Source organism: Gouania willdenowi, chromosome 1, assembly GCF_900634775.1.
Source record: "Gouania willdenowi chromosome 1, fGouWil2.1, whole genome shotgun sequence".
Taxonomy (NCBI): domain Eukaryota; kingdom Metazoa; phylum Chordata; class Actinopteri; order Blenniiformes; family Gobiesocidae; genus Gouania; species Gouania willdenowi.
Window position 1 is genome coordinate 43354687 of NC_041044.1, and position 25387 is coordinate 43380073.

Below are 25387 nucleotides of genomic sequence, written 5' to 3' on the forward strand. Positions count from 1 at the left end.
TGTGTGTGTGTGTGCGTGTGTGTATGTGTGCTCATCTTTGTGTGTGTGTGTGTGTGCTCATATTTGTGTTTGTGTTTGTGTGTGCTCATCTTTGTGTGTGTGTGTGTATGTGTGTGTTCATCTTTGTGTGTGTTTGTGTGTGTGTGTGTGTGTGTGTGTGTGTGTGTGTGTGTGTGTGCTCATCTTTGTGTGTGTGTGTTTGTGTGTGCTCATCTTTGTGTGTGTGTGTGTGTTCATCTTTGTGTGTGTGTGTGTATGTGTGTGCTCATCTGTGTGTGTGTGTGTGTGTGTGCGCTCATCTTTGTGTGTGTGTGTGTGTTTGTGTGTGCTCATCTTTGTGTGTGTGTGTGTATTTGTGTGTTCATCTGTGTGTGTGTGTGTGTGTGTGTGTGTGTGTGTGTGTGTGTGTGTGTGTGTGTGTGTGTGTGTGTGTATGGGTGTGTTCATCTGTGTGTGCTCATCTTTGTGTGTGTATGTGTGTGTTCATCTGTGTGTGTGTGTGCTCATCTTTGTGTGTGTGTATCTGTGTGTTCATCTGTGTGTGTGTGTGTGTGTGTGTGCTCATCTTTGTGTGTGTGTGTGTATGTGTGTGTTCATCTGTGTGTGCGTGTGACAGAGGATTTGAGGCTGTCACTTTCGTAATTACCTCAGCAAACACAGGCTTGGAGAGAGTTGACTGAAGTCTTTCAGTTGGACGTCCCTTGTAGAAAATGAGAAGTGACAGGCTTCATAACACAGTGTGGGACGTAAACAACTTTTACCCCCTAAACCCCCCCTCACCCGCCTGCTTTTGCTCTCTTCGTCATAGAAACATGGATGATACTTCAAGGATTCTGAAAAGAGGAAGAGATGAGTCGAAATGAGAGAACATCCCTCGCTTTCATCTTCACAAAAAATCTCTGACATCCTCTCACTCGCTTTGAAGAAAGTCTTTGGGTTTCTTTCTTCTTTTTTTTTTGGAGGGTGTTTTATCCTCTTACACGAGGTGTGTGCATTATAGGCCGCGTGCTCACGTGTGCATACTTAGTCAATGTTTGCTCAGTGCACTAAACACTCCCACGTCTTCATCAAGTATCCAACGTTCTTCTCTGTGGCTGTGTTGTAAATATCATACTAACAACATAGTACTCATACTAACGTTCTACTCATATTAACATGCTACTCATAGTAACATACTACTCATACTAACATAGTACTCATACTAACATACTACTCATACTAACATAGTACTCATACTAACATACTACTCATACTAACATGCTACTCATATTAACATAGTACTCATAATAGCGTAGTACTCATACTAACATACTACTCATATTAACATAGTACTCATACTAGCGTAGTACTCATACTAACATACTACTCATATTAACATAGTACTCATACTAACATGCTACTCATATTAACATAGTACACATACTAGCGTAGTACTCATACTAACATACTACTCATATTAACATAGTACTCATACTAACATAGTACTCATACTAACATAGTACTCATACTAACATACTACTCATACTAACATAGTACTCATACTAACATACTACTCATACTAACATGCTACTCATATTAACATAGTACTCATAATAGCGTAGTACTCATACTAACATACTACTCATATTAACATAGTACTCCTACTAGCGTAGTACTCATACTAACATACTACTCATATTAACATAGTACTCATACTAACATGCTACTCATATTAACATAGTACACATACTAGCGTAGTACTCATACTAACATACTACTCATATTAACATAGTACTCATACTAACATACTACTCAGATTAACATAGTACTCATATTAACGTACTACTCATACTAATGTACTACTCATACTAACGTACTACTCGTACTAAGTTTAACGTCATAATTAGTATGTCGTGCATTCACATTAGGTAGTATGAAAACATTGAGTACATGAGAAATACCAGGATTTATACTATATGGAGACATTTTTTAAGTATGCACGGTGGAAACACTAGTCATACTCAACCGTCCCATGATGCATTGCCAGCAGAATGTAAAAATTACCTGGCGGTAGTGATGGTGTTACTAATTTTAGCGATAGTGTTCTAGGATTATACATGAGGTTTATTTTGACCTGTTTATCCAATGGTGTGTTTTCACTGCTGCTATTATGAGATGTTAGAAGTGGAAGTTAATATTCTGTGTATTAACATCTTTATTAGTTTGTGATTTATGTATGTTGTAGTTTAAGAGGATCCGTCAATGCATCTGTGCGTACAGCAAGAAACTAGAGCTGGGTGATATATCGAGATTAAAAATATATCAAGTTCTCTATTTTGGTAATGTAGAAAATTACAATATTGCCTATATCGATATATATATTGTTATCCCCCACCACAAAGTGGAAGGGGGATATAGGGTTGGGCTCCGTCTGTCCGTCCGTCCATGTTAAAGGGGACAACTTTTCTCAAAAACTGTTTAAGATAGGATAACCAAATCCAGCGTGTGGCTTCAGGGTATCAATACCTTGATGGAGTTTGAAAATGAGAAGTGCGCAATTATTTTTTCCTGAGTCAATGCTAGGGATGTAACGATTCACTCAACTCCCGATACGATTCGATTCAAGATACTGGGTTCACGATACGATTCTCTCACGATTTATTTTACAAAATGTGACTGTAGACAAAAGATGACTGAAAAATTTTCCTTTATTTTTTGGGGGGAAAAAAATACTGTATTATTTTTATTTTATTTTTCATTGTCAAAAGAATCCCATGATAAACTATTCAAAACAATGCAATTGAACTAAAAATAAATCTTGAATGAAATAAATAAAGGAATAATACAAATGAAGAAGAAGTCTATTCATTTAAATTCTGGTTCTATAGTAAACAATGCAAAACTGCATAATAGTTCTTTTTCTTTTTAAAAGTGCAACTGAAAATGTATTTTGTGCTTTAACAATTGAACTTTTAAAAAAACCCGTCATTGCACTGTATTTAGGTCAGATATTTGTTTGGACCAGCAGAGGGCGCTAGTAACCCAGTGGTCGGTTGGCATGCAGCTAATCTAGCAGTGAAGAATAGATGCTATGCGCTAGCAGACAGAGCTAATAGAAAAACATGACTTTTACAGATATTCACGTAATATTACAGATGTTCTTTCGGTGCTATAGGGGTAAGGAATCATTTATGAACATGTTTAAGAGTAGAAGGCGGCCAGAAAGAAAGTATTAGCAGATTCCGCCCGCCGCCAACACTTCTGGATAGCACCCTCTGCTGTTTAAAAAAAGTACTGCGATTCAATTTTCACAGTATTGATGTGAACCGTGATACCTATGAATCGATTTTTAACTGCCTTACGATTAATCGTTACATCCCAAGTCATTGCCCTTGTTCCGTTTTTCTTTACTCTGAGTGAGTTTGTGTGTTTTGATCTAACACTGTTGCCGTAGTAGTCGGAAGTCACCATCTTGAAACTACTAAGTTCTTGTATTTTCGGCTTGAGAAGACATATGGTTGTGAGTCTGTTTAAGTGAACTGTTTGATAACACTCCTAAGACTGTTTGTGAAAGTTAAGCATAAACGCTGTGTTATAGAAATGAGATCGCGGTAAATGTTAGCATGAGCATATATATGGGTTTTCTCATAGACGTTAGCAAGAAGCTAGCAGACTTTTTGTATAGTGGTATTTTTCATCTCCCACCACAAAGTGTGGAAGGAGAGTATGGGTTATAGGTCCGTCCGTCCGAGTTAAAGGGGACAGCTTTCCTCAGACACTGTTTAAGATAGGATAAACAAATTTGGTGTATGGCCTCAGGGTATCAATACCTTGATGGAGTTTGAAAATGAGAAGCGCACAATACATTTTTCCGGAGTTATTGCCCTTGTTACAATTTTAATTTTTGGCGGGTCGACTATGTCTTCTTGTTTATAGCTTGTTTTGTTTTAAACTACTTGTTTTAGGAGCTGTTGCTTTTGCTACTTCTCAGAACAGCCTTAAAAGCTCAGTTTGGTGGGTAAATGTGATTACTAACCTAGACCTTTCCCTAAACAAGCCACACTGCAGAACTCACTCACACGTGCTGTCCCTTACAAAAGAAAAGGCCAAAAGTGTCACATATTGTGCAGTTGTTTTTCATCAGGAAATGTAACCTTGAATTGTCTTTCTGGTATGACTTTATTTTATATAAAGTTATCCAGATTAATATTGTTTTGGTCCATAATGCCCAGCCCTACTAGAAACGGCTCCGACCAACGCTGCTGCTGTGTGTGTTGTAGTGTGTTCTGCAGACACACACACACACACACACACTATTTAGCCTGTGGCTGTACAGTCCTGAGTCTTCTCCTCCATCACTACTCTTGGCTCAGGGCCAGCTATAGATGGTAATTATGGCATGTACATGATTCTCGCTCTCAGTGGACATCAATGTATACATGACCACAAAGACAACGACACACGCTAGAGCAAAAGGAGGAGGGACACGGACACATTGGACACAGGCCATTTACACAGCACGCTAATGTTGTGTATCACTATCCATTCATGCTTTCATGTCTATGTATGTTTGTACGTGTGAGTAAATATGACCATATGATGTAGTTGTAGTCAACTCGTGGTCTGTTACCATGGTGTTACGGGGGATCAGGTGAGGCCTTGCGTCCCCAGGGAAAGCTGTGACCACAGGTTGGGAACAATGCATCTAGATTATAGAAAGTTCAGGTATCTGAAAAACATTTTGCTAAGCTAGAGATTGTTTGATCTAAAGTTTGTCCTCACTGCCAGTATTGTCCTTGAATTTCAACAGGAAATGTGAAAATTGTGCAATTTTATTGATTCATATATTAGATTTAATAATGATTATCAAAGTATTATTATTATTCATCAATCTATCCATTTTCTGACACACTTCTTTTTTCAGGTTATGAGGGTCTGCTGGTGCCTAGTTATTTTAATTTTAATCTTACTTATTTTTTTATTTTTTAATACATTTTCTGACCCCCTTTTTTCAGGTTTGTGGGGTTATTTTTATTGATTTATTTATTTATCTATCTTTATTCTATCCATTTTCGGACCCACTTGCTCCTTTTTCAGGGTTGCTGGGTTATTTTATTTTGTTTTATCTATTTATTTCATATTATTTTATTTTATCTTATTCTTAAATACAATTTTACATTGTTGGAATTATGTGTAAAAGAAATAGATCAGTGGACAAATATTAACATTGAATTAATTACTTGAATAATGAATGACCTTTATTGACCGCATGTTAGCGTAAAACACTGTGCTTTGATCTGATTGGAGGACAGAGCCTCTGATTGGTCGACACGTCGCTCGTACTTCCATGTGTTTAAATGTTTTCTTTCCCATAATTGACTGGGTTTTTTTGTGTGTTTTTTTACTTTCTCACCAGTAAACTTTGTGAAGAAAGAGTCGTTAAAAAACATAACAAGCAGATAAAAAAGCACCGTCTCTATAGCAACACCTGCAATGATTCACACAAAGGACAAATGACGAGTGTTTAAAGGGCTGCGGGACGTTTTAATGTCGGGTTTTTTCCACACGTCTGTCCCTGGAGACGGAGAGAAAAACATGGATAAAAGCAGTGAGAACAGAGATAGAGACAGAGATAGAGGCTCGTCCTTGGTGATCAATGATTTCTACGATTGTCTGTTCGTCTCTTTGTCCACAAGGACAAACGTCTAACCATAGGAGGAGAACATGCATATCTGAACACGTTTCTCATCCCCCAGAGGAGACTGTGTCCATGTTTGTTTTTAACAGCTAATTATTATAATTATTCATTATTTACAAAGCATTTACACCCATTATCTATCAGTGACATCACCCACTTTATTATTATTATCAGATATAAATACATTTATGATCATATTTTATTCATGGCAGCAGGGCTTTGTCTTCTTTGAGTGATGATTTAGTGCACTGGTTCCCAAACAGGGGTACATGTACCCCTAGGGGTACATGAGCACATTGCAGGGGGTACTCAGAAAGATTTAAAAATTCATTTAAAAATAATCAAAAAAGTTCCTAGTTTTTATTAGGCTATTTTTTGGGACCAGTTCACCACAAACTATCAGTATTATTGCTCAATAAATAACCATATTTTCTTGTAATTTATTGAAACAGGGTAATTTTTGGCTGTAGACGCCATTTTATTACACTTAAAGCAAGGCCCAGCTTAATTGGGTTGTGAAGTTAGTCAGCTCTTACCATTGTCAGCACAGACTACAAGGCGAGGGAACATTCTTGTTCTGTGAAAGCTTGGAAATGACGCGTCTTCAAGTAATAAACATAAGTGTTTAGGTATTTATTGTTTTATACACACCTGGTCTGTATTGTTTGCTTGGACTCAAAGAAATAAACTGGTTTGTCTGTAAGATTGCAAAGGAAACCAGTTATTTGTGTTTTGAATGCAAACGTGCTAATGTCTCGTCCAACAACGAGCTGTTCGTCGTTTTCTTTAACGCGCTGCAGCTTCTACGTCACCTTTGGTTCACTTCCTGTTTGTTGTGCTCATTGAGGGCTGTGAGAGGAGGAAACGTGGGCTGTATCTGAATAGTCCCTCCTATCTCCTTTCCTATCCACTGTTCCTTAACCCCCGGAAGTGTTTAAGTGCAGGCCATGATTAGGAGTGTTCCAATTCTCTTGAAGTTAAGGAAAGGAGGCTCAGTACTTCCTTTATATCTTCCTTTAGCCTAGGAAACACTGATGCATCCTTTACCAAAGGAGACCAGATAATGCTGACCCACAATTCCCACATTTAAAGGGACATGCACACCAGAGCGCTTACGGAAACTCACAATGACCAACGAGGGACGGAGATCATGTTATATGGTGATATTACGCCATAACATAAAAAAAATGTTAACCTTTATTTAACCAGGAAAGTCTTTTCCACTGCAGGAGACATTGTAACTGCACAAAGAAGTGCTGTGAAACCTGGGCGTGTTGACCAGCTTGTGTTTTTTTCAATAAAATCGAAAAAGAAAGTACAGTAGTCCCTCGTTTATCATGGGGGTTACGTTCTAAAAATAACCCGCAATAGGCGAAATCTGTAAAGTAGTCAGCTTTATTTTTAACAATTATTATACATGTTTTAAGGCTGTAAAACCCCTCACCACACACTTTATACACTATTCTCAGACAGGAATTCACATTTCACTCTTGTTTAAACACTCAAAGTTCAAACCTTCGTAGATTTTAAAACATAAACCTGTTTTCAAACATGCAGCACTTCAGAGTCACACTAGTGATCAGTCATTGATGCCGAATGCATTCATAGTCTTTGTTGGTGATGACGTCACGTCAACACGGACACCAGTCTGTTCACCCATCAACCATGGAGTAGAAGCTGTGTGTGACCACCTGGAGCAGTAGGACACGCCCTTTATAACCAGGACCGGACTAGGAAGGATTAGGTGTGGAGGAGAATCAGCGAGGAGGTGGTAGTAGCATGTAAAAGCTCTCTCTGTAGCACTGAGCTAGCATAGCATTAGCTGCTAATCACACCGGCTTTTTTCACTGGTGGATTATGTTTGTGAGAGGAGAAAAAGGAGCACAGCTCCTCGCTTCAGGAGGAAGTGAAACTCACCGAGTTAGATGTGTCGCTGGTGGGTGAACGCAGCATTAGCCAATCAGAACGCTGAACACAATACACATTCATACGCTGTAAGAAAATGCATCCAAAATTGCACTGTAAAAAAATCCGCAAAACACAGAGACCGCGGAAGGTGAACCGTGATATAGCGAGGGACTACTTTACTAACTTTATGCATTTATTTGTTGTTATAGACATAAACTGTTATTTTTTTTTATTTGAAGTTGGTGGCACATGACATGTTAAAGCCAATGTTTTGAGTGTAAAATATGCTAATAAAATATATTTCATACATAATGTTCTCCTAAAGGTGTACACATTTACAGATTAGTTGTTTCTTAAGTCATATATATTAAAAAATTGCAATAATCGCCTTATACTTTAATATCAAGATATATCGTATTGTACCGCATCGTGACCTATGTATCGGGATACGAATCGTATTGCCAGATGCCAGGCATTACACACCCCTAGTTTTCAATGCAATAATATGCCGTGAACATCTTTAAATAATCTAAATTCCATATGTTATGATATGCAGCCATATTATCAGATTATAACTGACATAAAACAGACACTCTGTGGTTCAAGAAAAAGGAATCTGAGACATTTTTATCCACATTATGTTTTATTCAACATAATTCATTAACCTAGGAATGCTTTGTGTGGTTCTACATTTGTATGTCTACAAAGTTATGTTGGCCGATATCTTGCATAAATGTAACAATTTCACAAAATCATACTTATTCTGAATTATTGTTGTTAGTGAGTAGAAGGTGAGTGTGAGCAACAATTCTCAATGTGACGTTCTTTTAGTTTCACTTTGATTCCTCATAGCCTGGTAACCTCTTTTCCTTTGATTTACATTCAAACCTTGTGATATGTGAGATTATATCAGTGGTTAGAGGCACAGAGGAAAGTGTTAAAAATGCTATATGTTGTAAATTTAAGTCTATTTTCAGAAATTTGTAGTTTTTCACCACGGCAGACGTCACTAGCCTTCACCGCCATCTGATTATTGCGTCACCTAGTGGAAGTGTGTCTGATTGTCAAAACAACGTGATGTCCTTTCTCTAACTCCTTTAGGAAGTCTCCTAACACCTTAACTTAACCCTGTGACGTCATCCACTGGGTTAAGAAAAGTGGACAGGAAAGGAGATAAGAGGGAATATTCGTATGCAGCCCCAGTCCCTCCTCCCAGCTTTTATGAGAGGGGCGGGGCCAACAGTGACAGTGAGTGATGTCACTGATCTAATCTCAGCCAATGCCACAATTCATTTGCAGTAGCTGGCATTTAACCCATAAAGGGCAGTCTGACATTTTACAGCTAAAACATGAAGAATGCGACTGGGATCAATAAACTACATTAATTCATACATAATCATATGTATATTTAGGTGGACTTACACTTAAGAGAATCTTCATATAACACAGCATTGATAGATTGCAGCTGTTTGGGGATGGTTGCGTTCAAATCACAATAAAAAATAGGTAAATACCACATGTTGCGCTTTACTAAATCTGATTTCTCTTTGCTCCACAGATTAATCACACATTAACAAATATAAACCACAGACACAAAGAACAAAGGAGTTGATTTGGTATTTTTTAAATTGCGTTTTCTTCCTAATAAATGCTTGATTTGACTAACAGCGCTCTAAACAAGCAGCAGCAATTAACACCATACATTCAATTTCCTTATAATTTGTTTTTATTTTTATTTTTTGTTTTTACATTTTTGGAACTCAAATGTGTAAATCTGATTATAAAAGAAGTCAGAGCCGTACCACATGTCACTGGATTCTGTCGTGTGTGTGTGTGTGTCTCAAGTTGAACAGGGATAAAACAAAGGAGAGAGACAGATGGACAGACAAAGAAAATGCTGAAAACGTGGGAAGTGGAATGACCTTTATTTGTCCTTGTGAACTACACGGCTCAAGTTTGGAAAGGGGAAGACGGGCAGAGATAAGGAGGCAATCAACACAGTGGGAGGGAACGAGAGAGCGAGGGAAACACTGGAGAAGGTAAATAAAGAAATAAAAATAAGGCATATGGAAAAAAAAAAAAGAAAACAATGAAATAAAGACGTGTCGGAGCGTCCAGGCAAAAATGTCCGTCCACCTGTAATCAGCTCCGTGGAGTCGCCTAAATCCTCCAACTAAGACTGAGTCAGACCATCAAACACTGATCCCCCCACCCCCACCCGCTTCCCTCTTTTCCCTTTTTCTCTTCACACACAGTAGAAGACCTTGATGTTTTTCCAATAATTGGCAGCAGAGGTTGACTTTTCTCTCCAACCCCACCCCCTCCCTCTTTCTGTTTATCTTCTCTCCTTTTTTTGCTCTTCCTCTTCCTTTACAGATGAATAGTTGGCCCGGGATCAAAGGCAGACCCCAACCGGCCACTCTGACCACCACAAAGGGGCGACAGGCGCTGGCCTGAGTCCAGGTGCTACACATGGCCTGTAGTCGGGGACAAGCCGTGCAGATGCCACCCCCACCCCCCCCCCCCCCCCACACACACATCACTGCTGTATCTGAGAGGTCAGCGGCTGAAGTATCAGAGCGTGTGCTTCCTGTAAGATGATCCGCTTGTTGTGCAACTGATTCCCTTTTGTTCCCATCTGCCTTTTTTTTAAGGCTTTTGTTTCTTTGACGCAATTTGTTTGCTTCCTGTTCTCCCTTTGTTTCCCTCTAGAACCGCTTTTCCACCAAAATGTCCCAGAACTTAGTAGTTCATGGTAGCTATCAACCCGGAACCAAACAGGCTCCATGTCTGCATTTTCACATTTTATTAGCAACAATGGTTCCCACAGTCGAAATACAGATTCTGTAGTCCCAGGGAGAACTTCTTAGTTCTGGGTTCTGGGTAGCATTTCTAAGTTCCAGGATAAAGTCTATAGTTCTTGAGGTAGGTTCTGTGGGAAATGTATTAGTTCCAGGGGAAAAGTTTTTAATTCAACTCAACTTTATTTATATAACGCAAATTACAACAAAGTCATCTGAAAGCGCTTAACAAAATATAAAGTCCATAGTAAAAAAGACAGAACCCAACAAGATCCACATGGACAAACAGAATAGGATAGAAGGATAGTTAATCAGCTCCAGCATCAAGACACCTGAAACAGAAAAGAGAGCCCTTGGAGGGCGAGGAGAAAAACATTATACACTGATTCACTTGTTCCTAGTGGTTAGGTTAACATTAAACGTCTTGCGGCATCCTCCATGATCTGAAATGCTACCACTACAGAAGAGGTTCGTCTTGTACTGGTCACACGTAATGATATATGGGGTGGACATCAGTGTAAATGGTGTGAAGCAGTGTGAGCAGTATGATGAGTTATGCAACGAGGGACAGAAGTGGGGGGTTGTCTACAACCCAACACAACTGTGTCTGACTGGACATCATCCCATTGCAGCCCATTAGAGCTATGTGTAGATGGTGGATGGTGTTTGAATATAATGATGGTGTTCTACTATATAATCTTAGTTTTTAGTTCCTATCTTTAGGTTAAGGGTTTTGTCCCTAGTGTCTAGGTTAACGCTATTATACGACTTTAGCAAATAAGTAGGTTTTGAGTTTAGCCTTAATGGTGGAGAAAGTAGCAGCCTCCCTTACTAAGTTCCAGGGAAAAGTTCCTAGTTTCAGGGGAGCAATCTATAGTTCTTGGGTTAGGTTCTAGGGAACATTTCTTAGTTCCAGGGGAAAGTTTTTGGTTCCAGGAAGATTCTATAGTTACTGGGGTAAGTTCTATGGAAAATGTCTTAGTTCCAGGGGGAAAGTTCCTAGATTTAGGAGATCATTATAAGTTCCAGGGAAAATTTTATGGTTCTTGGGGTAGATTTTATAGAATCTTTCTTAGTTCTAGGGGAAAGTGTTAGTTTTGGGAAAAGTTCTTAGTTGGGGAAAAGTTCTTAGTTTGGGGAAAGTTCTTAGTTCTAGAGGAAAGTTCTTTGTTCTGGAGGATTTTTTTTTTGTTCTTGGGGTAAGTGCTTAGTTCAAGGGATAAGTTCTTAGTTCAGTGAAAAAGGTTTTAGTCCAGGGAAAGTTTTAAGTTCCATGTGAATGCTTTTAGTTCTGTGGGAAAGTTCTTATTTCAGAGGAAATGCATCTTTTGTCTGCCAAGCCTTTCATCTTCTGTGACTATTTTTCCTCTTTTGGCTTTTTCAAGGACTCGATGCGAGACTCAGGAAGACTTGGCAGATGCAGACGAACCGGCTGAGGTAAATATTTTAAAACACAGGAAACAAACCACCTTGGCTTTAGTCAAACACTCACCAGTAGAGGTTCTGCAGCCAGAGAAAACAAATTCTCCTGAAGGACTGAAAGAAGTTGGATAGCTTAAACAAATGAACAAGCCCTCGTTGTCCAAATATATGTGCAACACTTGGCTTGGTTTTCACCTCCTTCCACATTGGATTTCCCTCTGAGTGATGAAGATGAAGTCACTGTTACAGAACGGCACGGATTAAAGAATGTCGATGAGTGGATTTAAAAAAGAAATGTCCTTGCACCCATAACAACAACATACATTCATTTAAAATTAAGAAATAAGAATTTAATCCTTGTGTATGTAGTATTATTTTACTGTAAATATATATTAAAATAATAGACATTCATTGAGACAAGAATATTCTGAAAATGGTGGACATTTCCTTCTTTGGTAAACCAACTAATATTGCACAGATATACGATAAAAAAAAAGATCCTTTCTCCTCCAAATTAAAGCATGATGTAGCAGCAAATAAGAAGTGAAGATTGTGGTGTGGCATAAAATGTGAGAGAATGTTGTCAAACAAAAAGGATTAAATCTTTTTTTTTTTATCCTGGGGCTTGATAACATTCAAAAGTGACTAAATTACACTTTCAACTTGATTTCGTTTACGTGTGTGAAAATGTGTGCTAACATGGCAGTGCACGCTGTTCTTCTTGTTTTCCCCACAGCATTGACTTTCTCACAGACAACATCCATGTGGTGTTTCTCCTGCTTACATTCACATTCTTGTGCCATTATTCAACAATAGTTTTATTCTCCTCATCCTGTGACACCTTTTTTTAATTTTATTTTATCTTTATTTTGCACATTATTTTCATTTTGCACGTTATTTTTATTTTGCTCATTTATTTTTAGTTTGAACTCGTGCTGTGAAACTTGCTTCGTGTCCTCAGACTCAGTCACCAGTTAACATGAGAGACCAGATGAACTCAAACAGGCCCTTCTCTTTGATCTTAACATAACACAGCGTTTGATCTCAGAAGGAGTTTTGCGTTACTTTGTCAACAACTCTTCAACTTTTCTTTTCTTTCAATTTTGTCATTCTGTGTATTTTTGTTGCATACTTTTTAGTCTTTTTGTGTGTTTTTGTCATTTTATGTATTTTTGTAGTCGTCTTGGATATTTTTCTGTCATTCTCTGTGTTTTTGTTGTTGTTTTGTGTTTTTGGAGTAATTTTGCGTATATTTGCTCTTTTTTTAATAGCGGTTTTGCATATTTTTCATTTTCCTTTTGGGTATTTTTCTGTAATTTGTATGTTTTTCTAGAATTTGCATTGTTGTGTTCTTTGGAGCTTGAGTTTTGATTGAAAAACGTATCATGAGCCTATAGTGGAAGAAGTTATGGTAACTGTATGTCGAAGGTGATGCTTCTCCTTGCAGCGCAGAGGTAAATAAAGTCAAGTAAATAAAACAACACGACAGAGTTAATGTGACCACCGTGGAAAAAGCTGTTAGTTCCAACACAGATAATGACCCCACTTATCCCAGAGCACACTAATTAAACGTGTATATAAAGCTAATGCAGTAACCTAAACAGGGTCAAATGGATAGTGCTTTAGCTTCAGCAGCAGCATCAACAATAAGCTCAGAAACTCGCTGTTGTTTTTCTCTGATAATGGGCATTATTTTCACTTTTATGTGTTCCTCCTACAGAGAAAATAGGCCTGATCTCTCCCTTTGTGGTTGCTCCAAACTGCTCGCTTCCACCACCCACGCAACACATTTTCCCAGGCAACAACGTTCCTCCAAAGTTTACACACAATAAATAACAATATGCCCAGAGCAGTTAGCAGTGGCCCCGCTTCTCCGTTTGCTGGCAGGGGTTGAAATGAAATGGTAATTTTGATTTTGAGGAGGATTTCAAAGAGATGGCCTTTTACTTTTCATCTGGGTGCAAACCACGAGCTCGCCGACACATTCACGCTGGGATTTGAGGAGAGAAAGACAAGACGAGAGAGAGAGTTTTAAGTTCTTCATTGAACTTCCTTCTTTCTTCTATATCTCGCTACAGGGAAAAGAAACTAAGATGCAACGGTTAGTGAGATCTCTCCCCCAGATGGACAGCGTTTATATAAACACCCACCCCCGGCTTGGGGGGGAGCTTTGATTGATGTGTCATTGTCCAAAGATCGTTTCCAGGCATTTGAATGGATAATTTGGTGCTTCTGATGTAGACATTTTGCTTCAAAGGGTCAGAGGTCAACCCTCTCATGCTATTCTTGCCTCCAAGCCTCCAACTAGCCCGTCTGCTTTTCACTGGGGAGACGAACTGACACTTGAATTGCTCTTCAGCTCATCATTGCAACATGGTTTCACAACCTCCATCTGCCAGATGACTCTGTCAGACAAGCGCACGGGTTTCTAACAAAAGGACCAAACACTGGTGGACATGTCTTGTAGATTTTTGTAATTTGCAGCGTCGAAACGAACCCAGATTAAATGGAGTGGGATTCTGTTCATATCCAACCACGAATACGACACAAACCAAAGATGAACTGATAGGATTTATTAGTATGTAATCGGTTTGATAAATACATTTGGACTTAAATCCAAGGCGTATTTTTAGAAGAAATGTTCAATATTAGCTTTTTTTGCCAATATCTACGACGCTGCTATTGTCCAATTGTTAAATTCTGATATGAACTGATACCGATAAACACATTGACAGGCATTTATATACAGTATATAGCAGGGTGGGCAACTCCAGTCCCCGAGGGCCGAATTCCTGAGACTTTTAGATGTGTCCCACTGTCCCTGCTCCAACACACATGAATCAAATCATGGCTTGTCATCATGCTTCTGTAGAGCTTGATGAAAACACATGGTATATGATATACCTCCGTGAAATTACCACATTAAGTCATCTTTGCAAAATAAGAAATCTGATACAAAAAATAAATGTCGGTGGACAAACCGTATCAATGTCAACCGAATATCATCTATCGCTACAAATAAAGTGAATTAGATTTACATATATTCTCATCTATTAGAGTACTTTATACTTTATAGTTTATGTGTAGTCTTTCATCATACATGTTTGGTTAGCTTAGCATGTAGTGACCAGTTCCACATGTTTGGGGTTAGCTTAGCATGCGTGATCAGGGTTCCACATGTTGGGTTAGCTTGCACGTAGCAACCAGTTCCACATGTTTGGGTTAGCTTAGCACGTCGCGACCATTTCCACATGTTTTGGGTTAGCTTAGCACGTAGCGACCATTCCATATGTTTGGGTTAGCTTAGCATGTAGCGACCAGTTTCCACCATGTTTGGCTTAGCTTAGCACGTAGCAACCAGTTCCACATGTTTGGGTTAGCTTAGCACGTAGCAACCAGTTCCACATGTTTGGGTTAGCTTAGGCACGTAGCGACCAGTTCCACATGTTTGGGTTAGCTTAGCACGTAGCGACAGTCCCACATTTTTGGGTTAGCTTAGCATGTAGCGACCAGTTCTACATATTTAGGCTAGCTTAACACGTAGCAACCAGTTCCACATGTTTGGGTTAGCTTAGCACGTAGCGGTGCTTGCTGAGGAGAGTAAAATAGTAAAGAAATTGAGGGCCCTATTCTCCCATTTGGACTTGAGCGTTTTTTGCACGCCTGCAGTTACGCACCTCTGCACCTCTTTCCTGAGTGTATTCTCCCGTCCAGGTTCCTGACACGCCAATATGCGATAGTAGACCAAAGGGCGTAGTCTGTGAATGAAGGCGGTCTGAAGCAAAGGAGGCGGGCTGGGCCATGATGTCATTTTTTGGGGCTGTCTAGAAATCACGGAACATGGAGTTTTCCCAATGCTTGTAAATGTCATTGAAATCTGTGAAAATTATTAAGTGCACTTTTAATTTTAAACGCCTTCGTTGATAAACAATGTAACAGGTTGATTTGATCAGATTATTGATCAGATTATTGTAGTGCGAGGATCGGTCGCATTCTTCTGTCCTAGTCAAAGTTAAAACTATCTTTTTTCCCTCCGATACTAACGACAGATTAATGTTTGTTTGTTTATCAGCGCATCATCATCATCATCATCATCATCATCATCATCCGTCACCAATACGGTACCTGCTCTAAAGTGTGACCGTGTGTGATGCACTGGAGGTTTGAGGAAATTACCTCACAGAGCGTCCTGAGATGTTTGCAGTGAAACAGAATCATTGGCTTCCTACATAATGCACAGTTTTAAATATAAATAGTTTAATACATTATGGAGCTGATGTGAGCGAGTCTGAGATGAGCCTCATTTAAATATGTGTGGGAACAGTTTCTGTATCCATCCTCTCATGCGCATTTCACCAACCTCCGCATATGACAGTTTCACTTACTATTCACTCTGTAGTGGATCAGCGACCGTGGCGCCCGTGGCTCAGGTGGTAGTGGGTCGTCTTCTGATCGAGAGGTTGAGGGTTCGATCCCAGTACCTGACTGTGTCGAAGTGTCCTTGGGCAAGACACTGAACCCTAAGTTGCTCCCAGTGGTCGACTAGCGCCTTGCATGGCAGTCCTGTCCCACTGGTGTGTGAATGTGAGAGTGATTGGGTGAATGAGCTGATATGTAAAGCACTTTGAGACTGTTTCAGTGGTGATAAAGCTCTATATAAAATCAAGTCCATTTACCATTTACCATCAAACTGTGGCTTTACATTGGACATAGTATGAAAATAGTTGGACATTACTGTGACCAACGTGGACAGAAGTCTGACGTCTGTCAGAGTTTTAATTATCAAGCAGCAGCTGAGGCACAACTCGGGTGATCACAGCTGCAGCTGCACGACGCACGAGTCTGTGTGGCTTGAAATGTAACTAAGTCCATATTTCTAGTGTAATATAATGTTTGACCTTGTGGGGGCGCTGCACTTATTCCAGGGTTAGAAGCGCGTAAGAGGAAAAGGACTTACGCAGACAAAGAATGCGCGTAAAGCCAGATTTGAATGGAATGCCTACATTTCAGGTCTGCTCCGCCCACAGTGCGTAACTGGGATGAAGGCGAGCAGGTGACTGACTGAAGTACAGGGAGAGAATAGCACACAGCCAGTAAACGGCACCACTGTGTGGTTTTTTTGGACTTACACACATGGGAGAATAGAGTCCTAAATATATATAGTTTAATAAGTGTTATTTTTATTTATCCTGCATCGTCTCATTTTCCTCTTTGTCCCTGAGCCATGAGGGAGGGGCCTAAATGAAAACAAACGGCGGTGTCTTCATTATCTGGTGCCAGAGTTAATAGCTGCTGATTATTGGTGAGCACTCATGGATGGCTGATGACCAGATAGATCACAGAGGGAGGAGGGCATAGAACAATGTGTGAAACCAGTGTCAAGTGTTTCTCCTCACTGGGCTTAACTGGTCAGGATCATATCAGGAATGTAGATGAGGGGGAACATGAGGATATGATCCATCCACCTGTGGTGGCTATTAATTAAATTAGCATTGTGTGGTACATAGAAGAACCAGGAAGTGCGATTTTTTTAGGGGTGGGGTCACATTATTTCTTTTGTGTTCATGATAAAATACAGATGGAGAGGAGCAGATTACAGCAAAGCATGAAAAGTTCACTTTCAGACAATGTGTTTTGCAGGTGATACTGACTCCGAGGGGAAATATTTCCTCCTGAAGATGATGAGTCATAAAGTCAAGGGTAAAAAGAAAAAAGAGATTCTCTAATATTGTTAATTTCAGTTAACTATTGTTATCAAATTAATATTTTAATGCTGCAGGCATCACTGAAATCATGTGACAGAGTTGTCACGATACTAAACCTGTTCAACTCGATACCAAACAAAGGAAAATATTCAGTACTCGATACTATTCCGTACCACAGGGATAGTATTTTAAAAAGTGAGGTATGAAATTGTCATAGGGGTTTGTGAATAAAAATGTAAAACAGTGTGACGACATTGGACACTAGAATATAAATAGAGCAGCAGTCAGGAGCCTCCATGCATTGCTACATATTACATATTGTCCTCTGTTAGACTGCCCTCTAGTGGTGAGTAAATTCATTACATTACCAGTCGTTCTGCTCTAGCCCACAGGGAAGCGTCACCTGCAGCTTCAGCAACACACAATATTCAATGTGTACAGAGGACCAAGATGCTAGCAGCGCTACACTTTGTTAGCCGAGGTACTAGCATAGCCATGGACAGCAGAGAGGAGTCAGATGCAGAGCGCCTTGATACAGCCTCAGACAGAGAAATCTCATCAAAAAAGCACAAATATGAAATTCATCCTAACGTTACAGAGTTAAGTTCATCCTCTCAACCTCAGCCTTCTCATTAAAGTTGTAATGAGTTTCTTTTAACACTTTTATCTATTTTTGTCATTTCTTAATTTCTTTCATCCAATAAAGCTTACTTTGTCCAATAAATATCACTTGTTTCCTTTTCCCCTATAGTTTGCCTCTTTTTGTTCCACATTTTTGCCCTTTTTCACTATTGTTGCCACATTTTGCCCATTTAAAACTACCTTTTGCCATGACATTCACCTGGTTCCTCTATTTGCCCATTTTTTGGGTCACTCTTGGCTGCTTTTGGCCCATTTTAGTCACTTTTCACTCTTTTTTGTCATGTTTTTGCCACGTTTGGACCATTTTTGGCCACCTGTTACCATGTGCCCACTGGGACGATGCCCGGTGTTCCAGATGGCCTGTCCACCCCTGCACACAGATCGTGTCATGTTTAGGGTTAACACACGTAGCGACTCTTCCCACGTCCCTGAACCTCCCGCATCACGACTGTTGTCATCTGCGGCTGAACTTCTGTCTGTCGCCGTTTTTATGTGTCAAACCTAAACACGACCTGGAGGTCATTGCCTTTAAAGCACGATTTAGATCTGCTGTGTTTGTAGCCAAAATACCAGTGAGTGTGTAGTTAGTGTGAGACGGCAGCGTGCAGGAGGAGCGGGCGTCGTCGCCCTCGGGCCAGGCATGGCGCACAGTGAGAAGAATCCTGCTTTGTTTAAATCTCACAGATCAAAGGCTGCAATGCAAATTCCTGCAGGCTGCACGCTGCCATTTGATGTTTTGGCGAGCCAAATTATTGTGGTGATTACAGTAGCCGTACACATCGGTGTGGAGGGCCAAACAAGGGCCCTTGTTGTGACTCTCCAATTAGCGGTGTGACATCTCAGCAGTCGACATCTGAGAGGCGTCCCAACAATACCAGGCTGTTTGGGCTGATAAAGTGATTTAGCTCGGTGGGTTCTTTCATCTGCAACGACAGCAGGATGTTTCAGGATGTTTCAGGCTTCTGGGTTTTCTCTCTCCGCACATCCTCACACCTCCCTTTGCATTCTGGGACAATAGCACCACTATGTTTCAAAGCAGCTACTGAGACAGCCCCGTAAACTGTCAATTAGCAGGATTTTAGCTAACATAAGCTAATACGAGGAGTGTCAAACTCATTCTAGTTCAGGGACCCAAATACGGACCAGTCGGATCACAAGTGGGCCGCAGATTTTAGGCTGGAAAATGAACAATTTCAACAATAATGACCCCAGGTTTGTACTTCCAGTTATAAATTATACATAAAGTATGGAAGGCATTAACAATATTTTATCAATAAGTGACAAATACTTCAGTGTCCTTAGATTTTTGACCAATTTTTATTTAATTTGGGGAGATTTTGTGGAATCATTTGAGGAAACATTGATTAATTTTTACTTTCTCCTGCGGGCCGAATCGGATGCTCTGGAGGGCCAGATTTGGCCCCCGGGCTCACGTTATTGTAATTGAGTTGCTTTTATTTTATGGGTACTTGTACTGTTTATAGTATATTTCTAAATTAGTAATTTTACTTGTATTTAAGTATGTTTTAAAAGAAGTAATTAGTTACATTACATAGTATATGCAAGATTTATATAGATTTCTATTTTGGCTATATAGAAAATTACATTATCGCCAAGGCTGATATATATTTATTTGTTTTATAGCTTAATTTGTATTAAAATACTCGTTTTAGGATTAACTGCTTTCACTACTTCTCAGAACAGCATAAAAAGTAGAGTTAGATGGATTTCTGAAAGCGTTCTAACGTAGACCTTCATCTAAACAAGCCACACTACAGAACTCACTCACACGTGCTGTCCCTTTTAGGAGAAAAAGCCAAAAATGGCACATTTTGTGCAGCTGTTTGGTAATAAATGAGCCTGTGTGACATCTTACATCAGCAAAATTAACCCTGAATTGTCTTTCTGGTCAGACTTCATTTGAATTGAAAAAATTAAAATTTATGTCGTGTATTGCCATTTTGAGAAGATTTTTGGTCCATATAGCCCAGCCCTACTTTTAATCCATCTCTTCTCTTTTCCTCGTGTGTGATGACTTCGTCACACGATGGGTTTTATGGGTTAAATAAAAAAATTATTTTTGGCATTTTTTGGATCGATACGATAATCATGCAGTGAAATACAGTATTGCGATGTATCGGCGAAACATTGTTTTCTTACACCCTTACGATATACTTGCATACTTTTTATTTTATATATCATTTATACGTGAAAGTGCAAACAACCAGGACACATTCATGTTGAATTTTCCTATAAAAAAAATCTGTGGCCCACTTAAGGTCCAACTGTTCTGTGTTTGGCTCCTCCCCTTAAGTAAAAACCACTAAATCATTCATTGATCTGGTGGAAAAAATCTCCTGCTGTGTTTTTAAGAACAGACATGCTAACGTACTATTAGCGTCTTTCTTTTTGTTTGAATATTTACACACATCTATTCTCCAGCACTATTATTATTTTTGTGTGTGTGTGTGTGTGTGTGTGTGTGTGTGTGTGTGTGTGTGTGTGTGTGTGTGTGTGTGTGTGTGTGTGTTACTGAAAGCTACAGTGAGTTGAAAGGATAACTTTGCCTGTGGGAAGGACGGAGCACCAGAGGAACAGGTTCAGCCGTTTTTTTTTCTTTTTCTGATAACATTTTGCATTCTGCGGGCGCCAGCGACGCCTCTGATGCCGCGTGTTTGATTGTTCCTTTCATGTTCCTTTCATGTTCCCTTCCTGCCTTCAGTGTGAGGCAGAAACGCTGGGTAAAAGGTGAACCAGAGATGGGAGATTGCAAACGCCATGTGTTTTGTGCCAAGGTGACGGACGGAGGATCTGGAAGGTTGTCGGGTTTCAGACGCTTCAGGCTCTGGTGTAACGGTTAGCAACATGAGGCCCTGCTGGTGAAACCACGTTGAGTTCAATTAGCATCAAAACTGGATCTTTAGCACAAGTAGAAACACTTTGAATAGCATCAGTTCTATACCATCGTTTATCACATGGTGATGCTTCTTTAACCTTCCTCCAAGACTTCCACCTACGGTGATTTATTTCAGCTTACTCTAAATGTATCTCAAAAAAAACATATGCTAGCTTAATTTGGACCAGGTTGTAGCTTTGGACGGTGATTAATCACCACATGTGGCTTTTGAAAACCAGATAGTGGCCACGTTTACATGGGAGCTTTAATTCCTCTTTAAAGCAGAGTAAACGTTAATTCCTCTTTAAACTGACCCTGTAAACACTTCATTTCTGATGCTAATTTAATTCTGAATTAAACTTAAATCCAAATTAAGTGGTTGGTTTATTCCGATTTTATTTCAGAATGAGATAATTCCTCTTTCTTATAAACACTTAATTTCGCTTTAAGTTAATTCTGGTCATTCTGCGCATGCACGATTTATCACGATGACGACATAATCCAGAGTGGCCGGCCAGACTCCAGCCGAGACTATTTAATAAGAGTCTTAAAAGACATGGATATAATGAAAAGAGTGGATGGACGGAAGCATAAACATGCAGACTTTCATACGGACACATACGGACTTATTAAACACACACGGACCTCGGTAAACGCGGTAAACGGAACAGGCTTCACCGAGTAAACGTCAAGTAAATATCACCAAGTTTATCATTTTACCAGTTGTTAAAGCTACTATCTTTTAGAGGTGTCCCGATCCAATATTGATATCGAATATATATTCGATATCAGCCAGAAAATGAATATCGGATTGCATCTGAAATCACCGATATAAGCTCTGCGATCAAATATTCCGCTCCAGCACTTCTATCCATAAGTGACTGTGGTTCACACTCCAACACAGTGGCCTTTTCTAACATTCCATACTTCAAAATAAGTCCTAAAAATATGCATAATTTGTGCTGACATCGTATTTGATCAATATCGGTCTCGGCCGATATGCAAGGCTGCAATATCGGTATCGTATCGGAAGTGAAAAAAGTTGTATCGGGACATCCCTATTATCTTTACCAGGGAGCAAATATTTATTCCTAGTGATTGTTTTCCAGAGTTTCACTGGGCTTTATTTACCGTGATTAGTTCCCTTTTTCTCTCACTTTAATTCTGAATAACTAATTCAGAATTAAAAAACCTCATGTAGCCGTGGCCATAATCATTTATTCCGAAAACTTACATTACTTATACTCCTCAGTGAGATTCCAGAGGTGTGTTCCATAAAGGAGGGTCAACAAACTCTGAGTCTATCCATAAACTCTGATTCCAATACAGCTGGTATGAAGTGGGTCAATCAACCCTGAGTATGTAAACCTTGGGTTACTAATGTGCACAAGTGCAATAAAAAAAACATCATCATTTGAGCAAAGTTACACAGATTACCATGGCAACCACCCGAAACCGAAAGAGAGCGAGTTATTCATCCCGATGAGTGAAATAAGCCGGCGTTTGAGGAGTATGAGTTTGTTCTAAAGGTGCGTTCACACAGAACGCCACTTCAGCGACTATAGTGGCTTAAATCATCCATGATTAGTCACGCTTTTTGGTTGCTTCATCTCTTCATCACGCCAGTGACGTGACGACCGGGGGATAATATGAATAAAAAGTGTCTGAGGAGGCGGGGTAGCATTGCTGGGAGGGCTGCTGCACTGAGAGGGCTGACCACTTCTTCTACAGTCGTACGTTTACAGCTCTTTTCATAGACATCTCCATGTTTAAATGCTAACGGATGAGTTCACTGAAAATGTAGATATATTTTAAAAAGTGTATTCTAGGAGTATTCCACTTTCATTTGGCCCCAGTAAGTAGAGGAAGTGTACAGCCCTCCCACTACAGTGGCTATAAAGACAGTGACGGCCGCTTGACGTTGCATCATTTATATTGATTTTTAATGTCATGTCGTCTGGACGTCCAAAAATAACGTCAAAATGAATATGACAGAGTTTGGATTTCAACCCCCAACCCTACGCTCTCAATAGTGCCTCCTTACCCGCTACGTGTCTAGTCACACCAAGTGACTATACATCCACCTGTATTACAGTATGAAACAATGTAAAGTTAATGTCGAGCCCTACATGTGTATTAATTTAAATTATCATGTCCTCCTTTATATTATCCACAGGTTTGTATTCAGTGATCTTTACTACAGACGTCAGTAGATGTTTTAATGCAGATCAAACTCTCAGTGACTTTCAATAAATGCTCTGTATCCTCAATGTTATAAAGAAAACTACAGTTTGCAACAAAAAAAAAAAAACCGTAAAGCGGCACATCATCAGTAATGATGTGAGCACGTCTGTGGTGTGTGATGTTACTAATGTGTGTCAGAGAAGAGTGTCAAGATAAATTAAAGTGTTCCTTGAGAAGCGGTGTTCAGGTGGGCGGAGCCAGGTAGAAACCCAGGGTTTCTGAGACAAAACCTGCCAGTGAGCAGGTTTAGTTCATGGAACCTGCTCACGGTTACCATAGTGACATACATGCTTTCAGGAAAGGGATGCTCAGAGTTTCCCTCATTTGAGCCCAAACATACTCAGAGTTTGAACATAACCTGTTTTATGGAATACCCCTCTGGTGTACTTGTGTATTTTTCTGTTATTTTTGTCTGTTTTTCTGTCATTTTGTGTGTTTTTGGAGTTTTTTGGAGCATTAACTTTTAGTGCCGCACACAATCATACTGAGGGCCACATGTGGCCCTTGGGCTAACAGTTGCTATGTCTGCTGTATAACGTTTGAGAAAAAATATTGAGGTATGAGTTTTGATCTGTATCGCCCAGCCCTATTGATCACCATTTACTGATTAAAAATGGAGGTACAAGGCTTGACCATTGGACGGATAATTAAAGCGGTGTGAAATTGGTTGGAACTGTGACACCCCTCATCTTGGCGACCCAGATAAAAATGATGAAACATAGCAACGCTATCGCTCACTGTGATAGCAGTGATGCTATGCTATTCATAGCTCCTGAAACAGGAAAAGAAAAAGTTCCTGGACAACTTTTTGAAGTAGGAATGTTCCAGTTTTTACCAACTAAGTGTTTTTTTTTGTTTGTTTTCCTGTGTTACCTTAAACAGTTGGCATATCTTTAGTTTCCTTGTTGCCATTGACTGTGAACTGCCCTCTAGTGGACGTTTTGTGCTAATGCTAATCTAAGGACGGTATAGAAGCATGTAGAAATGAACACTTTCAGTCGTTGGCTCCATTGTTCAGTCAAGGTAGTTTTTCTGGATATGAGCATTCATCTCACATTAATACTGGGGTTTATTGTCTTTATTGCAGTTCAGGGGTTTTTCTTTCTACTCTTTCCTTCTCTTTAGAGGGCATATTTTCTGACCCGGACGTAGCCATTGACGTCCGTGAGAATTTGGCCCCCTGACGCGCTCCCTCTCAGTGAGAGAAACGTTTAACAGCATTAGATCTAGTTTAATTACACAGGCTCCTGCAGATGGACGCCGCTTTTCTCTCAGCGGTGAAAACGCTTAACGTTTGTTGTTGGTTCAAGGCTCTCCAAAGGATGTGCTGGCATGTGTTGGGCTCTGGCACAGAGGAAACTTGCAGCGGGGGTGTGTTGTGTGTTTTTGATGGGGAGGAGGTGGTGGGGTGGGTGGTGTGGGGGGGGGGATGTTATTGTTTGAAAAGCACGTTAGCGGCCATCACAATCACGCATCCACGGAAATGAGGCAAAGACTGGAGCGAGGGGAGAGAAAGAAGAAGCAGAGAGGGAAAAGCTTTGACTGACGACTTAACAGGCGAAACCGAATTTGTCTTTTGCCGGCAGATGTCAGATGCTTTGCCAAATAGAGAGAGAGGGAGTGCTGGAAAAGGGAGAGAGAGCAAAAGCGAAGCACACAATCTCTCCTGCGTCTTTCTCGCCCTCTCTTTTCTCCACCAGTTTAAGACGGCTTGGTGAATGCAACGACATCAAAGGCCCGGCACTCAGTGTTACATTGTTGTTCCAGTAACCACATAAAACAGAAAGAAGGAGACCAAGAAAAAGGCTCAGAGAGATGGAGCAACTTGTTTTCTCTTTTTCTTTTACCAAAATAAGGGAACTATGGATGGAATCTGTTTAGAAACGGTGGAAGATTAACTGGTATCTTTTCATTTCAAACATCCTCCATATTTACAGCCTCCACTGTGATAGCTTCACAAAGCAGAGGTGTCTCTACCAAGAGCCGAGTAGGAGTCTCAGGCCTGAATCATTGTCATTAACTCTTTGTTGAGCTTTAAAGTTGCCAGATTTCACTACTTTATCCAATCAGAACGCAGAGATGTATTATTATT

At 39.9% G+C, this 25387-nt stretch overlaps 1 protein-coding gene across 5 annotated transcripts in view; it reads left to right on the forward strand.

Moving 5' to 3' along the window:
- LOC114476590 (axin-2-like) overlaps positions 1–25387 on the forward strand; it is a 111097-nt gene that overhangs the window by 25760 nt on the left and 59950 nt on the right. Inside the window, exons 3-5 of one of the 5 annotated variants that reach the window (XM_028468424.1) lie at positions 9431–9624; positions 9962–10177; positions 11772–11823. The exons of 2 other annotated variants lie outside the window; for them this stretch is intronic. The gene's annotated coding sequence lies outside the window, so the exon portion shown is untranslated. The remainder of the gene's footprint in view (positions 1–9430; positions 9625–9961; positions 10178–11771; positions 11824–25387) is intronic. 2 more of the 5 variants (XM_028468591.1, XM_028468505.1) reach the window with 2 other exon arrangements.